We start from the raw sequence: 17,884 nt of genomic DNA, 5'->3' as shown, positions 1-17,884 counted from the left end.
TCCAGGATAGATCACATTTTGTGTCACAAATAAAGCCTTGGTAAATATAAGAAAATTTAAATCATATAAAGCATCTTTTCCAACCACAACCCTAGGAGATAAGAAGTCAATTACAGGGAAAACAACCTTTAAAAATCAAAAAGACAAGGAGACTAAGCAATATGATACTAAATAAGCAAGAGATCAATGAGGAAATCAAAAAATGCCTAGAGACAAATTACAATGAAAACATGATGACCCAAAACCAATGGGATGCAGCAAAAGCAGTTCTAAGAGAGAAGTTTATAACAATACAATCCTACCTAAAGAAACAAGAAAAATCTCAAATAAACAATCTAACTTTATACCTAAAGTAACTAGAGACAGAAGAACAAACAAAACCCAAAGTTAGTAGAAGGAAAGAAATCATAAAGGTCACATCAGAAATAAATGAAATAGAAACAAAGAAAACAATAGCAACGATCAATAAAATGAAAAGCTTGTTCTTGAGAAGATAAACAAAATTGATGAACCTTTAGCCAGACTCATCAAGAAAAAGAGGGAGAAGACTCAAATCAATAAAATTAGAAATGAAAAAGGTGAAGTTACAATAGACACTGCAGAAATACAAAGCATCCTAAGAGACTACTACAAGCAACTCTATACCAATAAAATGGACAACCTGGAAGAAATGGACAAATTATTAGAAAGTTATAACCTTCCAAGACTGAACCAGGAAGAAATAGAAAATATGAACAGACAGATCACAAGTAATGAAATTGAAACTGTGATTAAAAATCTTCCAACAAACAGAAGTCCAGGACCAGATGGCTTCACAGGTGAATTCTGTCAAACATTTAGAGAAGACCTAACACCCATCCATCTCAAACTCTTCCAAAAAATTGCAGAGGGAGGAACACACCCAAACTCATTCTATGAGGCTGCAATCACCCTGATACCAAAACCAGACAGAGATACTACAAAAAAAAGAGAAAATTACAGACAAATATCACTGATGAATATAGATGCAAAAATCTTCAACAAAATACTAACAAATAGAGTCCAACAACACATAAAAAGGATCATACACCATGAACAAGTGGGATTTATCCCAGGGACGCAAGGATTCTTCAATATATGCAAATCCATCAATGTGATATACCATATTAACAAATTGAATAATAAAAACCATGTGATCATCTCAATAGATGCAGAAAAATCTTTTGATGAAATTAAACACATATTTATGATAGAAACTCTCTAGAAAGTGGACATAGAGGGAACCTACTTCAACCTAATAAAGGCCATATATGACAAACTCACAACAAACATCATTCTCCATGGTGAAAAACTGAAAACATTTCCTCTAAGATCAGGAATGAGACAAGGATGTCCACTCTCACCACTATTATTCAACATAGTTTTGGAAATCCTAGCCATGGCAATCAGAGAAGAAAAAGAAATAAAAGGAATCCAAATTGGAAAAGAAGAAGTAAAACTCTCACTGTTTGCCAGCGACATCATACTATACATAGATAATCCTAAGGATGTCACCAGAAAACTACTAGAGGTGATCAGTGAATTTGGTAATGTTGCAGGATGTAAAATTAATACACAGAAACTCTTGCATTTCTATACAGTAACAATGAAAGATTAGAAAGAGAAATCAAGGAAACACTACCATTCACCACCACAACCAAAAGAATAAAATACATAGGAATAAACCTACCGAAGGAGTTAAAAGTCCCTGTACTCAGAAAAATATTAGACACTGATAAAAGAAATCAAATATGACACAAACAGATGGGGAGTTATACCATGTTCTTGGATTGGAAGAATCAATATTGTGAAAGTGACTATACTACCCAAAGCCATCTACAGGTTCAATGTAATCCCTATCAAACTACCAGTGGCATTTTTCACAGAAGTAGAACAAAAAATCTTAAAATTCATATGGAGACCCAAAAGACCCCAAATAGCCAAAGCAATCTTAAGGGAAGAAAACGGAGCTGGAAGAATCAGACTCCTTGACTTCAGACTATACTGTAAAGCCTCAGTAATCAAGAAAATATGGTACTGGCACAAAAACAGAAACATAGATCAATGGAACAGGATAGAAAGCCCAGAGATAAACCCACACACCTATGGTCAACCAATCTATGACAAAGGAGGCAAGGCTATACAATGAAGAAAAGACAGTCTCTTCAATAATTGGTGCTAGGAATACTGGACAGCTACATGTAAATGAATGAATTTAGAACACTTCCTAACACCATACACAGAAATAAACTCAGAATGGATTAAGGACCTTAATGTAAGTCCAGACTCTATAAAATTCTTAGAGAAAAACATAGGAAGAACATTCTTTGACAAATCACAGCAAGATCTTTTTTGATACACCTCCTAGAGTAATGGAAATAAAAACAAAAATAAACAAATGGGACCTAATGAAACTTAAAAGCTTCTGCACAGCAAAGGAAACTATAAACAAGGCAAAAAGTCAACCCTCGGGATGGGAGAAAATAATTGCAAATGAATCAATGGACAAAGGATTAATCTCTAAAATGTAAAAAGCTCATGCAGCTCCATATTAAAAAAACAAATAACCCAATCAAAAAACAGGCTGAAGACCTAAATAGACATCTCTCCAAAGGAGACATACAGATGGTCAAGAAGCACATGAAAAGCTGCTCAACATCACTAATTATTAGAGGAATGCAAATCAACACTACAAAGAAGTATCACCTCACACCATTTAGAACAGGAATCATCAGAAAATCTGGAAGCAACAAATGCAGGACAGGGTGTGGAGAAAAGGGAACACTCTTGCACTGTTGTTGGGAATGTAAATTGATACAGGCACTACGGAAAACAGTATGGCGGTTCCTTAAAAACTAAAAATAGAATTACCATATGACCCAGAAATCCCACTACTGGCCATATACCCAGAGAAAACCATAATTCAAAAAAGACACATGTACCCTAATGTTCATTGCAGCACTATTTACAATAGTCAGGTCATGGAAGCAGCCTAAATGCCCATTGACAGACAAATGGATAAAGAAGATGTGGTACCTATATACAATGGAATATTAGTCAACCATAAAAAAGAATGAAATTGGGTCATTTGTAGAGATGTGGATGGATCTAGAGCCTGTCATATGAAGTGAAGTAAGTCAGAAAGAGAAAAACAAATATCAAATATTAATGCATATATGTGAAATCTAGAAAAATGATAGAGATGAACCAGTTTGCAAGGCAGAAATAGAGACACAGATGTAGAGACCAAATGTATGGACACCAGTGGGGAAAAGCGGGGGTGGGGGTGGGGGTGGTGGCTGTGGGATGAAATGGGGGATTGGGCTTGACATGTATACACTAATATGTATAAAAAAGATAACTAATAAAATCTGCTCTATAAAAAATTAATAAATAAAATTAAAAACAAACAAACAAAAAATAATAGACAAAGTATATGAATAGATAATTTACGAAAAAAGAAATTAAGACCCTCTAGTAAACATATGAATAGATGGTCAATTCTGTGAATAGCTAAAGAAATGCAAATGAAAACAAGAAATATTTATAATTTTTACCAATATAGTTTAAAATACATGAAAATGTTACTTATACCAAATGTTTAGGGTGTAGGGAAATGTGGGTAAATTAAACACACTACTGTACTTCTGATGGTAATCCAACTTTGCACAGCTTTTTGATGATGATTTGCAATGATTAAAGTAGGGGACAAGTAAATAAAATAAAATTCAAAAATTCCAAAAAAAAAAAAACTAAATAAAATAAAATAAAGTAGGGAACCACTTGACCTAACATTCCAATCTTTCTGACTTGCCTTAAAGAATCACTTACATATATGTACAAGGCAACTTATGAAAAATTCTCATTTTAACATTGTGTATATTATGTATGAATTGGAAACATATTAGATATTAATCACTAGGTACTTGATAAAATACAATGAAACACCAAATATCCATCTAAAAGCATAGGATAGTTGTGTATGAATTGATATGGAAACATCTCCAACCTGTATTAACGGAAAATGCATGATGTTGATGTATACTATATCCCAGAGTCTTTCACAACAGTTTTCTAATGTATCCCCATGACATCCCTATGAGTTAGGTAGTGAAATGGAACAGGACCCTTTGGTCCTTGCCCCACCATGTCCTCAGCCTGCCTTTTGTCTGTGGAAAAACTTTAGCCAAATAATTTTAATCAGAGAAGTGAGAAAATGCAGAAACAAAGGAAAATAGTCAAAGGAAACCAAATAATAATAATCATTAAGCATAGTCAGGGATTTTAGTTCCTCCTTAAGGGCTATAGATAATATTCTGAGCCATATCCTATGAGCTGTCTTATAGATACTGAAACCCCTGCCAGGTGGAAGAAGTTAACTACATGATGACCAGGTTGTAGCCATGACATAAGCTGCCACATTTCCGAGAATTGGCCTCAAAGAAATGGAAACCAACTGACCCTGGAACTGAAGATTAACTGTACCTAAAACAATCAAGATGACACTGGTCAGACCACCGATGACCAGTTTCAAGGTGATTGTCAGAGCTGACTGTACTGTTTCTGCACATAGCCCCCTACCTCTGCCTATAAAACTCTTTCCCACTGATTGTCAGTGGGGGTGGGGGGGTGGGGAGAGTTGGCCTTTGGACAGGTGTCCATCCTGCCACCCCCTCAAAATCCCCCCACCCTTCCCCTACCAGTTGCTGGCATCCAAAATAAAGCAAACTTTCCTTTCCACCAGCCTAGCCTCTTTATTGGCTTTTGAGAAACAAACAGCCAGACCCCCCTTTCAGTTACAGTAGTAGTATTTTTTTCATTTTAAATAAGAAGAAACTAAAGTGTTTTTTTGTTTTGTTTTGTTTTTTGTTTTTTTTTTGGTATGGGGAGACCTTACTCAAGATCACAGACATGAAGAATGTGGAGCAACTGATTTGATTCCAGATGATGTATATTCAGTCATTATAATGTACTTTCTTAAAGTATATGTTTCTGTATCCTAGTCTGTTCCATAAATTGAATTCTACTTTTAGGTGCTGACATTACACCATCATAATTATTATACAAAGAATTTTGATGCATGATTCACTTTACATTTAATGTTCCACATGAGTTTTAGAATAAGAAATCAATTGAAATTTTAATGGAATTGCTGTAAATGTGTAGATTAGTATTTGGAGAGTTATTATTTATATACTTTTGAGTTTTTCTGTATTGATATGATTCCATTTATTCAGATCTTTCTCATTGATGTCCTTCTTCCTCTTTTTTGTTGATATGGATCTTTCACATTTACTGTAAAGTTGATGTCTTATTATTTTATATTTATGATTTTATTCTATTATAATTTCCCTTCTGTTATAGTAAATGTATATTTTAAAATTTTATTGCTATTTTACTTATTTGAGTGCACCTACATTAACTATAAATGTTCTCCTATGATCAGTGATCACTTCCATATCTCTCAGATCTCTTTTTCAATATAAGGCCTTCAGCTGCATATTCCCCTACCATGAGCATTTTCAGAGCTCAACTCCAAAAGTTGAAGAGGCATTGCTTATATTCTCACTACTGTAAAATTTTCCTGAAAGGAGCTGATATTTTTTTGGGGGGGTGGTGTGTTTCACCTTTATTGATGTATACTTGACAAATAGAAATTGTATATATTTAAGATGTACAATTTGATGTTTTGATATATGTATACACTGTAAAGTAATTGCTACAATCAAGCAAATTAGTATATCCATCATCACTTCACATAGTTTTCATTTTCTTTTTTTCTTTGTGGAGAGAACACTTAAGATGATCCCCCTTTGCAAATTTCAAGTATACAATACAGAATTGTTAACTATAGTCGCATTGCTGTATGTTAGATCTCAAGAACTTATTATGTTGCATAATTGGAACTTTATACTCCTTGACCAAAATTTCCCAATTTCCCTTTCCCCCAGTCCCTGGCAATCACCAGCCTATTCCTTGTTTCTATGAGTTTGACTATCAATGATTCCACATGTAAGTGAGATCATGCAGTAGTTGTCTTTCTATGTCCGGCTTATTCCACTTAGCATATTATACTCCAATTTCATCCATGTTGTCACAAATGGCAGTATTTCTTCTTTTTTTTTAAAGTCGAATAATATTCCATTATTTATTTAACACTTTTTCTTTATTCATTAATCTGCTGACGGACATTTAGGGGTTTCAAATTTTGGTTATTGTGGATAATGCTGCAATGAACATAGGAGTGAAGATATCTCCTTGAAATCCTGATTTCATTTCCTTTGGAGATATACCCAGAAGTAGGATTAATGGATCATAAGGTAGTCCTAGTTTAATTTTTTGAAGAATCTCCATTTTTTTCCATAATGGTTGTACCAATTAAAATTTCATCTACCTGTGTAAGAGTTCCCTTTTCACCCCATCCTCACTTACACTTATTATTTTTTGTCTTTTTGATAACAGACATTCTAAAAGAAGTTAGGTGATAACACATTGTGGTTTTGACTTGCATTTCCCTGACATTACTGCTGTTAAACATTTTTTCATATATCTATTAAGTGTTTGCATGTCTTCTTTGGGGGAATTTGTATGTCTTTTCATATACTTGTTGGCTACTTGTATGTCTTTATTTTGAGAAATGTCTATTCAGGTCCTTTGCCCATTTTTAAAAACCAGATTATTTATTGTTTTGCTTATATATTTTAAATATTAAATCCTTTTCAGATATATGGTTTGCAAATGTTTTCTCCTATTCTGTAGGAGAAAATGGGATACCATGTAGATTATTTCCTTTGCTGTGCAGAAGATTTTTAGTGAAATAGCATGACATAACATGTGATCCATCTTGTGGAATGTTCCATATGCACTTGAGAAGAATGTGTATTTTTCTGTTGTTGATTGGAAAGTTCTGTGTATGTCTTTTAAGTTTATTTGATCTATACTGTTCAGATCAGCTATTTATTGACTTTCCATTTGGATGTTCTATGTATTATTGGAAGTGAGATATTGAAGTCTCCTAGTATTATCATATTGCTGTCAATTTCTCCCTTCAGAGCTAATATTTGCTTTATATATTTAGGTGCTCTGATGTTGGGTGTTATATATTTATAATTTTTATATCTTCTTTTATTTAATTGACCATTTTATAATTATAGTATGTCCTTTTTATATCGTGTGACAATTTTTGACTTAAAGTCTATTTTTCCTAAGTATTGCCACCTCTGCTCTGTTCTGGTTACCATTTGCATGGAATATCTTTCTCCATCCCTTTACTTTCAGCCTACGTGTATCATTAAATCTAAGTTGCGTTTCTTATAGGCAGCATATTTCTGGATCTTGTTTTTGTTTATTTGTTTGTCTTTTTATCCATTCAACCACACTATACCTTTTCATTGGAGAGATTAATCCATTCACATTTAATTATCCATAGATGAGGACTTACTATTGCCATTTTGTTAATTGTTTTCTATTTCCCATTTCCTGGGAACTTGAGAGAAATACAAATTTTCAGTTAGAAAGCCAGACTTATGAATCAGAATAGGTGGTTTGTGAGGCCTTGGCATTTATTTTATTTTATTTATTATTATTATTATTATTATTATTATTATTATTATTATTTTGCTGTACGCGGGCCTCTCACTGTTGTGGTCTCTCCCGTTGTGGAGCACAGGCTCCGGACGTGCAGGCTCAGCAGCCATGGCTCACGGGCCCAGCCGCTCCGTGGCTTGTAGGATCTTCCTGGACTGGGGCATGAACCTGTGTCCCCTGCCTCGGCAGGCGGACTCTCAACCACTGTGCCACCAGGGAAGCCCTTGGCATTTATTTTTTAACAAGCACTCCCAGGTGATTCCTATGCACATGGCAGTTTGAGAATTATTGCATTTATCTCTAATTATTCTAACAATATACTACGCTGCTTCACTTAGTGACGTTTAATTCATATTTGCTCTCTCTGCTTACAGTTTCTCTCCTACTTATTTCCTCTTTTATTCTCCCCCAAAGTCCTCTAGGTTAAAGGCTACTCATCTTTTAAAATGCAGATCTTGCTATACTTCTATTAGGGAGCTTTTCTGATCTCTCCCAGGTAGAATCTGGCAATTCTTACTTTTCAGACGTTTTCTGCATAATTGCATAAGTGTCTCATAAAACTACTAAACTTTAATGTACCATTTGTTCATTTTCCTTTCTTAAAAAGACATTGCCTCATTCTTTATGGTAGCTTTATTGTTTGCTATAGTGCTAGAGAAGTTTTAGATGCTGAGTAAATGTTACTTGACCTAATTAATAGGAAAAAATTTATTTCATAAACTGGTAAATTTTGCTAAGTTTTGACCTCATGGAATAATAATATGACAGGCAGTAAATCAGCTTATTTTTTTCTTTCTATTCAGTACTCCAATCATCCAAAAAGAAATTGGACCAAAATACATTCAAGGTTATGAGATAATCTCTGAAGTGTTGCAATTTGTGGCATCATGGTAGAACAGCTACAATGGTAACTGGAATTACAATTAAATATGGAACATGATTTTTAATAGACAGATATTTAAGGTTCATTCAAGTATCCATGTGAGTCCACAAAGCAGCTCATGCCCATCTGTTGTCTTCTTTATTTAATCGTTATCAATGGATACCAAGGAGGAGTTACTACTTGTGTATGAATCTTAGCACAAAGGCTTTAGATAATTAAAAATGATAGAATTGGGACAGACTTCTAAACATAAACAGAAGGTTAAAAAGACATCTGGCATAGTTAACAGTGAATAAACCAGGTTTAACTAACCTGAATACAAAGCACATTGAAACACCATGAAAAACTGAAAAACTTCAGTTGAAAGACAATTCTTCTGATATATAACAAAATATTTCTTTTCAATTGAATTTTTATTAATTGGGACATTTCCATAAAATGGGATATTTGATTTTTAGATTTATTCCACTCCTGCTGTTTATTTCTCAGTTGAAGGCAAAATCCTTTGTTTGTGACACTGAAATTGGCTTATGTAGAGATGATTATGATGTACGTTCACAGAATTGTAACTTCAGTTGAGAACTAAGCAGCAGGAATAGATGAACTCTTAGCAACAGAGAAACTATTTTCATGCAAATATCCCCACAGTGACAGAAAGATGAGAAAAGAGAATTACAGAATACAGGGGGCTTACAAAAATATTATTTCATAATATTGAATCATTTTCTATTATTTTATGTAGAAGAGTCAATCAGAGGTGTTTTTTAGAGATATATTCGTATATCTGTATAAATACCATTAAACCAGTCCTCCAAGAGAAATTACATTCACTTGTTTCTGTTACTAAATCAAATCCACTCTCAAAAGGCCTTCCTGTTCAGGTAGTTTTTGAAAATTGGAACTAGAAGCAGTTCTATAAGCCTTTAGAATCCAGTAAGAAAATTCATGTAGTAAAACAATAACTCAATATGTGGTTTGATGTTTGTTTGGTTGTTTTTTAAAACAATCTGTTTGTTTTTAAAAAAGAAAAAAGAGAATTGAAAGGCAGAGTCATCTGGACTAGATATAGCTGCATATACTATCAAAATGATAACAAATTAAGATCATCAACAAATTAAGATCATCAGTTTAAGCATACTAAGCCTTAATAATGTTCTGGAATTTCCTTTAATCTTTGCCATTTGCCAATTCTTGAGTGAGCATACAATATGAAAGACCAGTTGTAGTAACACCCGCCATATGTTATGTCCTACAGTTTTTGGGTGGAGTATCAAGAAAGTACGAGATTATGCTACAGAAGAAAAAATGTAAAACTTTACAATTTTCAATCATACACTGCTTCTTTTGTAATTTTTTTTCTTCTTAGACGTATGTTATTGACCTATATAATAATTAGGAGCTTCAATTTTATTAGTAAAAATGGGATAATATCACTCCCTCCTGGCCATACCTAATTTCTTTCAATTAAAACTAAATATAGGCTTCAGGTACTAATCATAGATCAAATGGCACAATGATGGAGAATGGTTAAGAGCTAGAATCTGGAGACACAAGACCTAAAGTGAAATCCAGGCTCTGCCACTGGATGAAAAAAGTTTCATTGCCAGTCCCATCAAATATGCTGTGCTCCTTGTAGGAGTAAAGTGGGGAAGTCATCTCTCCCTCTTTGTCACTCTCACTCTTGTTTTCTCTCTCTTTCTGTCTCTTCTATATAAATTCCTTTACTCGATATAGATTTTTATACCAGCCCTAGCTTATCTTCTACATTTCTGATTTCTATCCCTGTTGACTACAAAATATTCTCATATTCCCAAGGTGATAGATGTGCTGCTATCCATGGATGTTAGAAAAGGGTTATTTCAAATTGTTCCTATAGATAATCTTGAGCATCACTTCGATAGTAACATCCTTAGCAGCATGCAGTTTTTTGTCCCTACATTTACTATATCCAAAAAATATCTGTCACCTAAAACGTTTCCAGTGTTTTACATTTCCTCTCTTTATTAATCATTATAACTGTTTATCAAACTTTAACTTTCATTTTGTTTGAGTGCTTCAATGTTCCTGGTTCTTTCCATTTTATGTCAGTTAGTAGTTTGATAGGAGTTTACTGAGGACCTAGAGTTGATTAGACACTAGATCAGACTCTACATATTCAGTGGTGAACAACAGAGGCATGGTGCCTGCCTTTATAATACTTACAGGTCAATGAGGGAGAGAGGAAGTTAAACATGCAGCCATTGTAAAATTTGTGAAGTGTCATTGACAAAAAATGAGCAGATAATAAAAGAGAGTAATGGAAATGCATTTGATTAATGAGGAAATATCTCTCTGTGAAAGTGATATTTGAATAGACACTTGAAGTAGTCAGATGCAGAGGTCAGATGTGAGGTTTTGCAGAAGAGTATTTCATGAAGAGGAAGCATATACAAAAATCCTAGGTGGGAAAGATCTTGACCTTTTTCTGTTTCCCTTGATTTTTCAATTTTATAAAATGAGGTCATTTTTGGATACTAATGGTCAAGAGGTATGTGGGAAAATATGAGGTTAGGAAGTTATGCAGGATCTAGATACAATAAGACTCTGTAATCTATGGTATGAATGGTACAAGTGAAGGCCATGTAAGAGGATTAGGAGAAGAATGAAGCAAGAGTACTTTAGCTGGCTTCAGAAGAAGGAAAGGAATAGTGGGAAGGTTTCACTTATGCCAGATTCAATATACACCAGTGATTTCTTTAAGAAATCACCTCATCTTACTTAAGTACAGTATTGCTTTATTATTATCATAACCTTGTTGTCACTGCTGTGCTATATCTTAACTCATAGCAAACATGGTTTTGGTCCTGGTAATGCCGAGGACACACTAAATAGACCCAGTCATGTAGTTTATGTCCAATGACTACCAGTTTCTCTCATCTCTCTTCAGGAAAAACCTCATCTCCATACATGATTTCAGCTTAGGTATATGTCTTAACCTTGCTAGCTGTAACAGCGCTGTCCTTTGTTAAATCTTGCCTGTGTTCTAGCTTTAAAAAAAGAAACTTATACACAAAACAGCATAAATCCAGAAGAGATTACCAGAGCATTCCTCACATTTATAAGTCCATATTTTTTCTGCAAAAATTGAATATCAGTTTATAAATTCTGTTTTATTTCTGTATAGCTTAAAAGTCATGTGAATCTATATAAATAGAATTGAATGTGTGTTTTAGTAACTAGGAAATAAACTAAGTGACTATGATAAAGAGATGCTAAAATATAGAACAAAAAAAAAAAAGAGACAGAGGTGGGTGTTTTGATTGTTTGTTCGTCTGTTTGTTTTCCTCCTCATATCAAAACACAGAGGGCACAACTCAAGGTTAAGAGTCAGCTCTGTTCTGTGAGGTTATCCAGGGACTCAGGTTCCTTCTATATTGTTGCTTCATCATCCCCTAGGGTGGTTTCCTCATCCATAGTGTCAGAACAGGCTTAGTAAGGCCATATCCACATATAGCCCATTAGAAAAGAGGAAGAGCAGGGGGAAATAGACACCCAACCATTCTAAAGGCAAGACTCAGAAGTTGCACATACTAAGGGTAGAAGTAATTAGATGGCCACGGAAAGCTACATGGGAGGTTTGGAAATGTTGCTTTAGCTGGGCAGTCATGAGCCCATCTAACACTCAGGAGGATATTGTCCAAGTCACGAAAAGGAAGAAGGAATTAATGGGTATTGTGAAAAATTAGTCTATGATACTAGGAGTATTTTTAAGACACATGATGACTATCATGCTCTGTTTCATAACTGACATTCAATATATCACCTATTCTTCAATTAAGACAGATGTAATCTCAGTTTCTCATATAGGTGTTATGCCTCTAACTGAAACATTCTTGATATTTTTCTTGAACCTTCATTTATCAACTTCTCTAGGAAACGTTTCTTGGAGAAATTTATTTTTCTCCAGATTTTCCTCCACACAATACAAAACCATCCCAATGTTAGGTAGCTAGTCAGACATGAGCGGGTCTCACCCCATCTGGGAAGGGGTCATCTTTCCCTCCCCAACCTGGACACTGGTAATCAGAGCATGCCCAGAGATCCTTCCTCTTCTAGTCAAAACCATGCAAAGTTTCCAGGCTTATCAGGACCAAACAAGATAAAACTGCCAGCACAGTTTGGGGTAGGTGCACCAAGACCTAAAAGGTGACTCAGAGTGACCCCGGATTCATTATGCTGTATTTGTAATAAATTAGCATTGTGGTTTTTGTCCCCCATGGGTGCTTATGGGTAAGCGCCTTGCACTAGAAGAACAATTATATGACCTAAAGCTGTCAATCAACTTGTCAGTCAAATGATGCAAGAAACAGGGAGAGACCACCACTCTAAACCCCCAACCCTACCCCATTGCGGGGTACTTCTGGTTTCCAGACAGCCGCTCTCATCCTTTCTTGCTAGTGTACTTCTGCTTTTGCTTAATAAAACTCTTGCTACTTAAACTGTCTATGTCTCTCAACTGAATTATTTCCCTAGAATAGGCAAGAAAGGAGGAAATTGCTGTTCTGCTGGTGACACAAACACAATTTATACCTGCGTTAATTTACAAATTTTTATTCAACCAATATTTAATAGGCACTTACTATACACTATATATATATACATATCATACATCATATGGTAGATTCTAAATATGCACTTTTGTTCACAATACACATGGTCTCTCTTCCAATGAAGCCTGTAGATCAGTTGGAAAGATAGACATTTAAAATATTCAAATAAGAAAAACTTGTAAGGGTTGTTAAGTGACATGAGGGAAGTAAATAGTGCTATGGAGAGCATAATACAAAGGTTTTGTCCAATCAAGGAGCTGTGGGGAAGACTCGCTAAAGAACTGCTGGTTAAAGGGATATCTGCTAGAAAAAATCAGAGCTACCTAAATGAAGGAGGTGGATGAGAGTGTTCCTGACAGAGGGAACAGCAGGCTCCAGGGCCCTACTGTGGGAGCATGCATGACACTTGTGGGAAGGAATAGAGGAAGATGAGTGAGAATAACATACAGCAGGCAAGAGCAAGGATGTGAGATGAGCCCAAAAGCCAAGTAGGGAATAGTTAGCTTAAGCCATGAGACCTTGCTAAGGGTTTTGTTGTTTATCATTAGAGCATTGGATTGCTATTGAGATGATTAAGCAGGAGAGAGAAGTAATCAGATTTCCACTTCAAAAAGATCCTTCTGACTGCAGTGTGGAAAATGGTCTCTTGAGGATAAAACAGTCAGCATGGAGATTTGTTCTTTTCTAGTAACCCAGGTAAGAGTTGACTACTAATGGATATATCATTCTCCAAGTACTATTTTACATATCTGGAAGTTTTACCATATTTTTGAGGAAAAAGAGCAGATTTGCTATACATTTTATAACCAACCAATTCTAAAAACAACCTAAACCAATATAGCATTTAAAATGGTATTTCTTAGTCATTAGACATTTAAGATAATTTTCCAATGTCTTCATGAAGTAAGAATAGATCTGAATTTGAAGATAAGTATTTAACTAAAGAAATATATTTTTTTTAAATCAATGACATTATTTAAATTGGAAACAAAGGAACATTCAACTGGAAATTATATATGAATACTTTGACTGTATGGATAATATGAGAATTAAAAGAAATTTGAATGCTTTATTAATCTGACTGTATGTTAGAAGCCTCAGCTATGATTAAACTATATTTTTAGATATGGATAAAAGAAAACAAAAGGGAAACATTAAAGAGCTTAAATTTGTTTTATCCAAAAACCACCCACCCCATATCACAAATTCAAATATATATTTAGGTTTGACATTAAAACAAGATGTGGTGCCTAAAAGCACAAATCAAGAAATGAAAGTCCCTTTGCTTACTTTTGTTTATATGATGTAACTCTTTAACCAGATTTTTGCTGGTGTTTTGTTTTCTACATGAATTGTTATAAAGTGGGTCAGATAGTTTAAATTAACTATTGAACATTTAAATATTTTACTTCAGCATAAATTTTCACAGATTTAAGTTTTATGTTAACTGATTAACATCAAACAAAGGAACATTCAGAGGTAGGAGAATTTAAGGAGTAGCTTAAGGAGACAGGTGGACCCACTGGGGAATTTGTTACATCAAAAGATCTAAGAGTGAATGAATGGGAGAATCAGAGTGTATTATTTTCCTCAAAACACATTTTTCCCCTTAATATGCACATTTCATGATTTCTTGCACTTTATTCTAATAAAACAGGTTCTCTGAATGTAGTTGAAATTAATCAGAGCTTATCTAAAAATTTTTAAAATGCTAATAAAAGTAAATGAGGAAAGAACAGTAGATTTAGCATGCTGGTTTCAATATTAATGAACATTTGATCTATTTATTGCAATCAAAATATAACTTTGGAACTGATTATAATCACTTTGACTTGGGTAGCCTTCGTAGCAAATAACTTTCATTAAGTATCAAGAGACAAACCAAAATGGTTATATCACACTGATGTTATAATTTAACTTAGAATAATAAATAATACCATGTAAAATGAGAAGGAAAAAAAAGTATTTTTATGCTTGTATTAAATGTGTATTTAAAAGCACTTTAAAATACATATTTAACAGTATGTAAAATACTGTTAAAAAATAACAGTATTTTATGCATTCAATCAAAAGTGTTGCTCTTTGTCTATATGCAGAACAGAGTGCTTGTCAGCAAGTTGAATGAAAAAACCTGAGGCTTTCTGGAGAGGCAGACTTGGCTCTGAAACCATGTCTGTGTGATGCTTAATTTTATGTGTCAACTTGGCTAGGCTACAGCACTTAACTACTTGGTTAAACACCAGTCCAGATGTTGCTGTGAAGGTATTTTCTTAGATGAGGTTAACATTCACGTCAGTAGCCTTTGAGTAAAGCAGATTACTCTCTATTATGTGGATGGGCCTCTTCCCATCATTTGAATGAATTAAGAGAAAGGAGACTGAGGTCACCTAAGTAAAAGGTAATTATGCTTCCCAATTACCAAATATCAACTATTCCTTCAATTTTGGACTTGCCAGTTTCACAATCCTGTGAGCCAATTTCTTAAAATCTTTCTCACTCTAATTGATACATAGATAGATAGATGATAGATAGATAGATAGATAGATGATAGATAGGCTGATAGATAGATAGATTGATAGCTATATCAATTGATATAGATATATACCCATAATTTAAATATCTTATTGGTTCTCTTTCTACAGAGAATCTTGACTAATATAAGCAGGAACAATGTTTATGCCATGTGGTCCATAATGGGTTTTGAACAATGTATGTTCCTTATGTTGATGATGATGATGACAATGCTGATATGAAACACAATTAGAATAAAATGGCTTAAATAGCTGTTACAGTTATATTTATTTGAAAACTTTGCTGCTGATGGCATTTGACTTTTTCAGATACAGTTGTAACCAAGGAGGTTTACATTGCTTCAAAATTCTTGATCAATTTAACACTGAAATATTATTTTGTTTTGTTTTGTTTTTGATAAGCAAGAAAACTGTGTCATTTATAAGTGTCTTTAAGTTGGCATCCATGATGCTGTGAGGAACAAGTCTCTAAATGACTCATCCTCAGGGATGGAGAGACTGTTAGGTCTAGGGGTTCTCACTATGACTCAGAATGCAAATGGTAGAATAATGTTAGGAAAAATATCTTACCAAAAGTGAAGGAGTGTTTCCTTTATCCATTCATGCATTGATGGACATTTAGCTTGTCTCTGCATGCAATGCAATATTATTCAGCATTAAAAAAGAAGGAAATCTTGCTATATGGAACAACATGGATGAATCTAGAGGACTTTATGCTAAGTGAAATAAGCCTGTCACAGAGAGACAAGTACTGCATGATTCGATTTATATGAAGAATCTAAAATAATCAGACTCTTAGAAACAGAGTATGGAATAGTGATTGCCAAGGACTAGGGGAAGAGAAAAATGGAGAATTGTTCCTCAATATGTATAAAGTTTCAGTTACACAAATAAGTTCTAGAAAGCTGCTATACAACATAGTGCTTATAATTAACAATTCAGTATTGTACACTTAAAAATTTGTTAAGAGGGTAGATCTCATGTTAAGTGTTCTTACAACAAAAACAAACAAAAAAGGGGCAAGAGGAACCTTTTGGTGGTGATGGAAATGTTTATCACCTTGATTGTGGTGACAGCTTCATGGGTATAGGCATATCTCCAAACTCACCAAATTGTATACATTAAATACATCCAGTTTATTTATTTATTTTGTAAATCCATTATACCTCAATAAACCTGTTTTTAAAAAAGTGAAGGAGAAAACAGCCTTGTTGAGGAATAGACTCACAGGCCAACATGCAGTAAATCATGATGGAAGTGGAAAACCTGAAAAGGGAGACCACAGTCCACCAACATTAATGCTGTGAGAAAGCAAATGTGATGGCAGCCCAAGCAAAGGAATACACTCTGCTACTTACTAGTAGCTTGACCTGAGAAAGTCACTCACTCCTGTCCTACTTACCCAACTTATTTATCTTACCTACAAAAAAGATAATACCAAACTTACAAAGCTGTTTTACCTATTAAATAGTAAGTACAAATATAAAAGTTTTGTCTATATTGTTCACCTCCATATTCCAAGAGATTAGAACTATGCTTGGAACTGTAAGTCTCAGTGGGATGTATTACTAATTAATGAAATCAAAGGTCTAGCATAGTGAATTTGTCACTGTAGGTGATAAGGCTGTGGTGGCTGCTCTTTCTACACCTGCTAGCTCAAATAAGCATGAATAAAGATGGGGAGAGTAAAAACAATTTTTGTAGAAGCCACGTTACCCTGGGAACAATTCCAGTTGTTGCACATTATTAAATAACAAATCAGTAGTTCACACACTAAAGTGCTATGCAGAAAAAAAGAGATCAGTGGGATTTAGAATAAATGGGAAGGACATTATGCAAAAGTGGGAAGCTTCTTTAGGTCTTTAAAGATGAACATCATTCGGAGACAGGCAGCTATTTAACACAACATTTTTATTGTTCAAGGAAAAGAAGCATCATAAATGCATTCTCTTCGAATTGGCAAACTATAATAATTGTTAAACACCTTGTTAATTAAGCTCACCTAAAACAACTGCCATTGGCATTCTCATTCTTTAACACAAGTGTCACCTGTGAAATTGCCTTATGGGAAAATGACTGCTACGAGCAGAAAAGTAAAAAAATCAAGTTGGTTAAAACTCTATTCTTAACCACTTGTAGTTATGAAAGACCGAAACAGTTTCAGTGAATGTGTCAGATTCACAGTAATTTTACTGATGCCCTGATAGGCTGTCACACTTTACATACTGGGAGGTATTTGTGTTAGTAATAGGATGCTGCTTCTTTGAACTATATGC

The sequence above is a fragment of the Mesoplodon densirostris genome, chromosome 1 (assembly GCF_025265405.1).
Source record: "Mesoplodon densirostris isolate mMesDen1 chromosome 1, mMesDen1 primary haplotype, whole genome shotgun sequence".
Lineage (NCBI taxonomy): Eukaryota > Metazoa > Chordata > Mammalia > Artiodactyla > Ziphiidae > Mesoplodon > Mesoplodon densirostris.
This window is presented reverse-complemented; position numbering follows the sequence as displayed.